We start from the raw sequence: 9078 nt of genomic DNA, 5'->3' as shown, positions 1-9078 counted from the left end.
TCCTTGATCGTAGAGTCGAGCAGGCCCCAGTCAGCTCGTCTGATGTTGAATCGGCTGGAGTCCACTCGATCCGTTTGGGCTACGGTAGTGATTTTAAAGACTATCGCGTTATGGTCGCTGGAAGTCCAGTCTCGTTTCACTTTCCAGGACTGTACCTCCGCGATCATGGACCCCGAGACGAGAGTCACGTCGATGTAGGACGAAACTCCCCTCTCTTCGAAGGTCGGAGGTTGGGTTCTGTCGTTTACTACGTGGAGGCCGAAAGCCGCGATTAGTCGCTCGAGCTTCTCTCCTTTCTCGTTTGTCCCACGAGGGGACCAAAGCGAGGATTCCGCGTTTGCGTCAATGCCTATTACTACCTTTTGACCTCTGAGGTTCTCTAATACTTTCTCTAGTTGCCCGAGGTGTACTTCAATATCGTCGCAGAATTGAAAGTACATTGAAACGGCGAAAAACGTGACGCTAGGCGTATGCACCTCGGCAACAACGCAGTGTTGGGTGCTTAACGCTGATACGAAGAAGGCGTGGAAGTCGGGGTTTGGCACGGCTACGAAGGCTTTAGGAGCCGTCTTTGTGCCTGCGCTCTTTAGACATATTGCCCGACTTGCACGTCTAAGGCCTGTGAAATAACGCGACCCTTTGTTAACTTTCGAGTATGGCTCCTGAGCCAGAACTATGTCTATCTTTTTTGACGCTATTAATTCGCAAATTTCGGGTTTACTATCTGCCCCCCTCCCGCATTTATTTGCAAGAACCTAATCTCATTTTTGGAGCCCGGCTCCTCGACCTCTACTGTCTTCCGTGCCATCTTTTCGATGCGCTCGTCACGAACTAATCTAACAGACATGGCTCGGAGGCCGACTTCACCTTCCCCAAGCCGTCGTAGCCCGCCACCGCCCCTAACCGGCCAGGTCCTGACTGAGGGATGCTCAAGGTCTTCCCTCGCACCGGTCAGAAGACGGCCCGACTCGGCGACGAGGGGATTCCCTGGAGTGGTTGGGGACCTCTCCTCTGGCTGCACCTCAGCAACGTTATTCTTTTGTGGACCTGGCATTGTGATTTTGAGTTTTTGAGTTTTTACCTGCAGGAATAAGTATATGTATTAGAAGCCTTAATTTAGGACGAGTTTGTTTCCCACTGGGTGGACGCCTGCACGGTTACCATGCGCCAAAAAGCGCGAACAAAAGAGAGAGCGGAACTTTCAGCAGCCGCGGCAGCACTCCGTGCCGTTACACATCCCCATAGGTAGCCAACCAAGTGCTCCGGCGACGAAGCTTTTACACGTGCTGTTACGGAGCAGCCTAACCGCCTGGCTAACTGACGGCCCGGGCTCCCAAACTATCACGCGGCCCAGGAGGTGCCTCTGGTTTTACACGGGGCTTACGGCTCCGCCTCCTAGCGACTGTGAAGTCGTGAACCTACATGGTCCGCGCAGACTGTTTACCCATCCCTGCACGATACGCGGCGCGTGGCTTTAATTCATGTATTCTATTTCTTCCCGTGACAGGCCAGATGCGACTAGAGTTTTCAACTTAAAGAGTACCTGAGATTGCTATGTAAGCCTTTGCTAGTTGCACTGTAAGACCGAGAAGGCTAGCCCTCCATCGGCCCAAGCTAGATAACTTAGGGAAGACAACGCAACGCATGAGCACGACGAGCTCTTATTTCGCGAGATGATTTTCAGTGCAACATAGCGGTACCTATGGGGTCACGCACGCGGACTTACGGAAGACACATTAGTTGCTAAGAGTTCTAGGTGCCTGTCACGGGGAAACAGGCGTCGAACCTGGCTTTCTCAGGCCGCCTTGAGCTAGAGGATCGCGAATCCCTTTTCGAATTAATATTAGAGTGCGCAGGTGGCAGGAGAGCGCTCTCTCACGTGCCTGGTTTAGCTAAGTTTAGAGGAGAAGAGAAGAGAAGTTGTCTTAGTTAAGAAAAGGAGTTATTTTATGCCGGCAAAGATACTTGGTCTCACCCTAACGCTGTGACAGCGAAACTGGCCCAAGTGCGCGGCCTGCATCGAAAAGTGTTAGTGTGTGTGTTCGTGATTGATGCCGGCAAAGTTACCTGGTCTCACCCTAACGCTGTGACAGCGAAACTGGCCCAGATGCGCGGCCTGCATCGTGTTTTTGTTTGTTGTGGGTGTGTATGTGTGTGTGAGAGTATAGAAAAGAGAGAGAGGAAATTGAGTTTATATTCGCGGGGTGATTCTACTCTTGGGGCGCGTGGAAAATATGAAAAAGTCCCTAACGTGACTTGCCGGCCCTAATGGCCGGCTATGATTTAGTTGTCAGTTGATACGCATTGCTTTCTCAAATGAAAAGTTTGAAAAAGTCCTTAACGTGACTTGCCGGCCCTAATGGCCGGCTCGTCTTATGGATGCTAGTGAAGCTAAAATCTATTTTGCCAATCGACACGCATTGCTTTTCGGGATTTGGAAAAGTTCCTAACGTGACTTGCCGACCCTAATGGTCGGCTCGTCTTACTGACGCAAGTGAATCTAAGACTAAGTATCAACTGACACGCATTGCTTTATGATTTGATTCCACACGCATTGCTTTTAGATTCCACACGCATTGCTTTTTATTCCACACGCATTGCTTTTTGATTCCACACGCATTGCTTTTTGATTCCACACGCATTGCTTTCTATCTCGAAAAGTCCCCAACGTGAAAATGCCCCCCACACCCTGACAATAGCCAAGGTGCAGAGAGCAAGCCACGCGAGGTGGAAGAAAAGAAGGAAGAAAAGAAGACTAGATCGGAGAGGCCTACAATCGCGCCATCGACCCCCAGCAGCCGAGTTCCGCTCGCGCTTACGCGCTTGCAGTTCCCAGCCGCCACGAGCCGACGAGGCGACCGCGCGAGATAATTACGGCGTTACCCACGGGGGTAAGTGGTCACAGAGTGCCAGAGCTAATTCTATCCTAACTAAAACCTATCACCTAATAAATTCCTACCCGGCCTAGAAGAAACCACACGTTACTCACTGGAGTTACGCGGGCGTTTAGGAGCGCAAGGAAGGAAGGGAATACGTGCGCCTCAAGAGGCGCACGGGAGTTTGGGCTGCCAGAGGCAGATTCGCTTTCGAAAACCGCTGATTGTCGTAGCACTTACCCAAAGGAGGCTCACGTATATCAACGGTTGAGGTGTTCGAACGGGCGGGTTCGTGTACAATTGGGCCACCGGGCTCGCAACCTGAGTCGGGCCCTTGACCCAGGCATACAAGCTCGATACGGCATAACAACAGATCTACCAATCATCAAGAGTCGAGAGTGCTTCTGCAGGAAAAATTTTCCTTCCACACTTCTTTTAGGGAGCGCTTCCCCGGGAGAACCCTCAGCGCTCCCGGAAATTCGTATTTGCTAATACCACCAAGTAATCCTTTATGCTATACAATACCGAGCCTGCAGCTCTGACACATACAGGGGAATCTTGTCCTGTTCTCATAAGGTGATTCCACTGCCCCATCTTTGCGCGTTCGAACTTAGCCGAGATACTATTGGCCATCTCGCGGCCCAATCTTCACTTTAGAAAGGGCCCCCCAACTTGTGGGAGAGATGTTGATACCTAGCGCGACGTAGACGCTGTATCACTGGCACTTCCAGAAGGATCCATACCCTGCAACAAGAACTGTTGCCTTGAGTACTTCAACCAACCAGTTCGCTAGATGGTAGATAGGGACATTTAGTTTCGGTTAGCCCTGATGTTATTTGGACTCGCTACCTCGCCATAAGCATACGCGACCTTGTTTTCCGTCCACCATCTATCGAACCACCCGAAAGGAGAACGTTCCTGGAAAAATTCAAGTGCCCATTGGCGATCAACAGATTGTACCCGCCCGGTCTTCCGAGGATGGCCGTACGGGGACAATCAGTCAACTGGGACGAATGCTTTAGTCAGTCAGGTAGATAGGGACAGTGGGAATCTCGTTAATGCATGCGAGCAATCTTCGTATAGATAGCTAAACGTTTCAGTTTACTGATTTAATCATTTTCTGCTCCCGCCGTTCGCACCGATCCCTATGTAATAATATTTCGCGCCTGACGTGATCACATTTCGTCGTAGATAGTGACAGTTATAATGTAGATTTATATAGCAAGAATGAGAGATATGCGAGCACGAATGAGTGATGTGCGAGCACGAATGAGCAATGTGCGAGCTCAAATGAGTGATGTGCGAGCACGAATGAGTGATGTGCGAGCGTCAATGAGTGATGTGCGAGCGTCAATGAGTAATATGCGAGCGTCAATGAGTAATGTGCGAGCACGAATGAGTGATGTGCGAGCACGAATGAGTGATACGCGAGCACAAATGAGTGATGTGCGATCAAGAATGAGCAATGTGCGAGCACAAATGAGTGATGTGCGAGCGTCAATGAGTGATGTGCGAGCAAGAATGAGCAATGTGCGAGCGTCAATGAGTGATGTGCGAGCGTCTATGAGTGATGTGCGAACACGAATGAGTGATGTGCGAGCGTCAATGAGTGATGTGCGAGCGTCAATGAGTAATATGCGAGCGTCAATGAGTAATGTGCGAGCACGAATGAGTGATGTGCGAGCAAGAATGAGCAATGTGCGAGCGTCAATGAGTGATGTGCGAGCGTCTATGAGTGATGTGCTAACACGAATGAGTGATGTGCGAGCGTCAATGAGTGATGTGCGAGCGTCAATGAGTGATACGCGAGCTCCAATTAGTAATGTGCGAGCAAGAATGAGTAATATGCGAGCGTCAATGAGTAATATGCGAGCACGAATGAGTGATGTGCGAGCACGAATGAGCAATGTGCGAGCTCAAATGAGTGATGGGCGAGCACGAATGAGTGATGTGCGAGCGTCAATGAGTGATGTGCGAGCGTCAATGAGTAATATGCGAGCGTCAATGAGTAATATGCGAGCGTCAATGAGTAATGTGCGAGCACGAATGAGTGATGTGCGAGCACGAATGAGTGATACGCGAGCACAAATGAGTGATGTGCGATCAAGAATGAGCAATGTGCGAGCACAAATGAGTGATGTGCGAGCGTCAATGAGTGATGTGCGAGCGTCAATGAGTAATATGCGAGCGTCAATGAGTAATGTGCGAGCACGAATGAGTGATGTGCGAGCACGAATGAGTGATACGCGAGCACAAATGAGTGATGTGCGATCAAGAATGAGCAATGTGCGAGCACAAATGAGTGATGTGCGAGCGTCAATGAGTGATGTGCGAGCAAGAATGAGCAATGTGCGAGCGTCAATGAGTGATGTGCGAACACGAATGAGTGATGTGCGAGCGTCAATGAGTGATGTGCGAGCGTCAATGAGTAATATGCGAGCGTCAATGAGTAATGTGCGAGCACGAATGAGTGATGTGCGAGCACGAATGAGTAATATGCGAGCGTCAATGAGTAATGTGCGAGCACGAATGAGTGATGTGCGAGCACGAATGAGTAATATGCGAGCGTCAATGAGTAATGTGCGAGCACGAATGAGCAATGTGCGAGCGTCAATGAGTGATGTGCGAGCGTCTATGAGTGATGTGCGAACACGAATGAGTGATGTGCGAGCGTCAATGAGTGATGTGCGAGCGTCAATGAGTGATACGCGAGCTCCAATTAGTAATGTGCGAGCAAGAATGAGTAATATGCGAGCGTCAATGAGTAATATGCGAGCACGAATGAGTGATGTGCGAGCACGAATGAGCAATGTGCGAGCTCAAATGTGTGATGTGCGAGCGTCAATGAGTAATGTGCGAGCACGAATGAGTGATATGCGAGCGTCAATGAGTGATGTGCGAGCGTCAATGAGTTATGTGCGAGAACGAATGAGTGATGTGCGAGCGTCAATGAGTGATGTGCGAGCGTCAATGAGTGATGTGCGAGCAAGAACGAGCAATGTACGAGCACAAATGAGTGATGTGCGAGCGTCAATGAGTGATGTGCGAGCACGAATGAGTGATGTGCGAGCACGAATGAGCAATGTGCGAGCGTCAATGAGTGATGTGCGGGCGTCAATGAGTGTTGTGCGAGAACGAATGAGTGATACGCGAGATCCAATTAGTGAAGTGCGAGCGTCAATGAGTGATGTGCGAGCGTCAATGAGTGATGTGCGAGCACGGAGGCTCGAAAAATCCTAAGTCGCCCCACACGCATTGCTTTCTCAGTCCCCCACACCATTGCTTTCTCTCGGAGGCTCGAAAAAGTCTAAGTCGCCCCACACGCATTGCTTTCTCTCGGAGGCTCGAAAAAGTCTAAGTCGCCCCACACGCATTGCTTTCTCTCGGAGGCTCGAAAAAGTCTAAGTCGCCCCACACGCATTGCTTTCTCTCGGAGGCTCGAAAAGTCTAAGTCGCCCCACACGCATTGCTTTCTCTCGGAGGCTCGAAAAAGTCTAAGTCGCCCCACACGCATTGCTTTCTCTCGGAGGCTCGAAAAAGTCTAAGTCGCCCCACACGCATTGCTTTCTCTCGGAGGCTCGAAAAAGTCTAAGTCGCCCCACACGCATTGCTTTCTCTCGGAGGCTCGAAAAAGTCTAAGTCGCCCCACACGCATTGCTTTCTCTCGGAGGCTCGAAAAAGTCTAAGTCGCCCCACACGCATTGCTTTCTCTCGGAGGCTCGAAAAAGTCTAAGTCGCCCCACACGCATTGCTTTCTCTCGGAGGCTCGAAAAAGTCTAAGTCGCCCCACACGCATTGCTTTCTCTCGGAGGCTCGAAAAGTCTAAGTCGCCCCACACGCATTGCTTTCTCTCGGAGGCTCGAAAAAGTCTAAGTCGCCCCACACGCATTGCTTTCTCGGAGGCTCGAAAAAGTCTAAGTCGCCCCACACGCATTGCTTTCTCTCGGAGGCTCGAAAAAGTCTAAGTCGCCCCACACGCATTGCTTTCTCTCGGAGCTCGAAAAAGTCTAAGTCGCCCCACACGCATTGCTTTCTCTCGGAGGCTCGAAAAAGTCTAAGTCGCCCCACACGCATTGCTTTCTCTCGGAGGCTCGAAAAAGTCTAAGTCGCCCCACACGCATTGCTTTCTCTCGGAGGCTCGAAAAAGTCTAAGTCGCCCCACACGCATTGCTTTCTCTCGGAGGCTCGAAAAAGTCTAAGTCGCCCCACACGCATTGCTTTCTCTCGGAGGCTCGAAAAAGTCTAAGTCGCCCCACACGCATTGCTTTCTCTCGGAGGCTCGAAAAAGTCTAAGTCGCCCCACACGCATTGCTTTCTCTCGGAGGCTCGAAAAAGTCTAAGTCGCCCCACACGCATTGCTTTCTCTCGGAGGCTCGAAAAAGTCTAAGTCGCCCCACACGCATTGCTTTCTCTCGGAGGCTCGAAAAAGTCTAAGTCGCCCCACACGCATTGCTTTCTCTCGGAGGCTCGAAAAAGTCTAAGTCGCCCCACACGCATTGCTTTCTCTCGGAGGCTCGAAAAAGTCTAAGTCGCCCACACGCATTGCTTTCTCTCGGAGGCTCGAAAAAGTCTAAGTCGCCCCACACGCATTGCTTTCTCTCGGAGGCTCGAAAAAGTCTAAGTCGCCCCACACGCATTGCTTTCTCTCGGAGGCTCGAAAAAGTCTAAGTCGCCCCACACGCATTGCTTTCTCTCGGAGGCTCGAAAAAGTCTAAGTCGCCCCACACGCATTGCTTTCTCTCGGAGGCTCGAAAAAGTCTAAGTCGCCCCACACGCATTGCTTTCTCTCGGAGGCTCGAAAAAGTCTAAGTCGCCCCACACGCATTGCTTTCTCTCGGAGGCTCGAAAAAGTCTAAGTCGCCCCACACGCATTGCTTTCTCTCGGAGGCTCGAAAAAGTCTAAGTCGCCCCACACGCATTGCTTTCTCTCGGAGGCTCGAAAAAGTCTAAGTCGCCCCACACGCATTGCTTTCTCTCGGAGGCTCGAAAAAGTCTAAGTCGCCCCACACGCATTGCTTTCTCTCGGAGGCTCGAAAAAGTCTAAGTCGCCCCACACGCATTGCTTTCTCTCGGAGGCTCGAAAAAGTCTAAGTCGCCCCACACGCATTGCTTTCTCTCGGAGGCTCGAAAAAGTCTAAGTCGCCCCACACGCATTGCTTTCTCTCGGAGGCTCGAAAAAGTCTAAGTCGCCCCACACGCATTGCTTTCTCTCGGAGGCTCGAAAAAGTCTAAGTCGCCCCACACGCATTGCTTTCTCTCGGAGGCTCGAAAAAGTCTAAGTCGCCCCACACGCATTGCTTTCTCTCGGAGGCTCGAAAAAGTCTAAGTCGCCCCACACGCATTGCTTTCTCTCGGAGGCTCGAAAAAGTCTAAGTCGCCCCACACGCATTGCTTTCTCTCGGAGGCTCGAAAAAGTCTAAGTCGCCCCACACGCATTGCTTTCTCTCGGAGGCTCGAAAAAGTCTAAGTCGCCCCACACGCATTGCTTTCTCTCGGAGGCTCGAAAAAGTCTAAGTCGCCCCACACGCATTGCTTTCTCTCGGAGGCTCGAAAAAGTCTAAGTCGCCCCACACGCATTGCTTTCTCTCGGAGGCTCGAAAAAGTCTAAGTCGCCCCACACGCATTGCTTTCTCTCGGAGGCTCGAAAAAGTCTAAGTCGCCCCACACGCATTGCTTTCTCTCGGAGGCTCGAAAAAGTCTAAGTCGCCCCACACGCATTGCTTTCTCTCGGAGGCTCGAAAAAGTCTAAGTCGCCCACACGCATTGCTTTCTCTCGGAGGCTCGAAAAAGTCTAAGTCGCCCCACACGCATTGCTTTCTCTCGGAGGCTCGAAAAAGTCTAAGTCGCCCCACACGCATTGCTTTCTCTCGGAGGCTCGAAAAAGTCTAAGTCGCCCCACACGCATTGCTTTCTCTCGGAGGCTCGAAAAAGTCTAAGTCGCCCCACACGCATTGCTTTCTCTCGGAGGCTCGAAAAAGTCTAAGTCGCCCCACACGCATTGCTTTCTCTCGGAGGCTCGAAAAAGTCTAAGTCGCCCCACACGCATTGCTTTCTCTCGGAGGCTCGAAAAAGTCTAAGTCGCCCCACACGCATTGCTTTCTCTCGGAGGCTCGAAAAAGTCTAAGTCGCCCCACACGCATTGCTTTCTCTCGGAGGCTCGAAAAAGTCTAAGTCGCCCCACACGCATTGCTTTCTCTCGGAG

This window comes from Nasonia vitripennis, unplaced genomic scaffold (assembly GCF_009193385.2).
Source record: "Nasonia vitripennis strain AsymCx unplaced genomic scaffold, Nvit_psr_1.1 unplaced0006, whole genome shotgun sequence".
NCBI classification, from domain to species: domain Eukaryota; kingdom Metazoa; phylum Arthropoda; class Insecta; order Hymenoptera; family Pteromalidae; genus Nasonia; species Nasonia vitripennis.
This window is presented reverse-complemented; position numbering follows the sequence as displayed.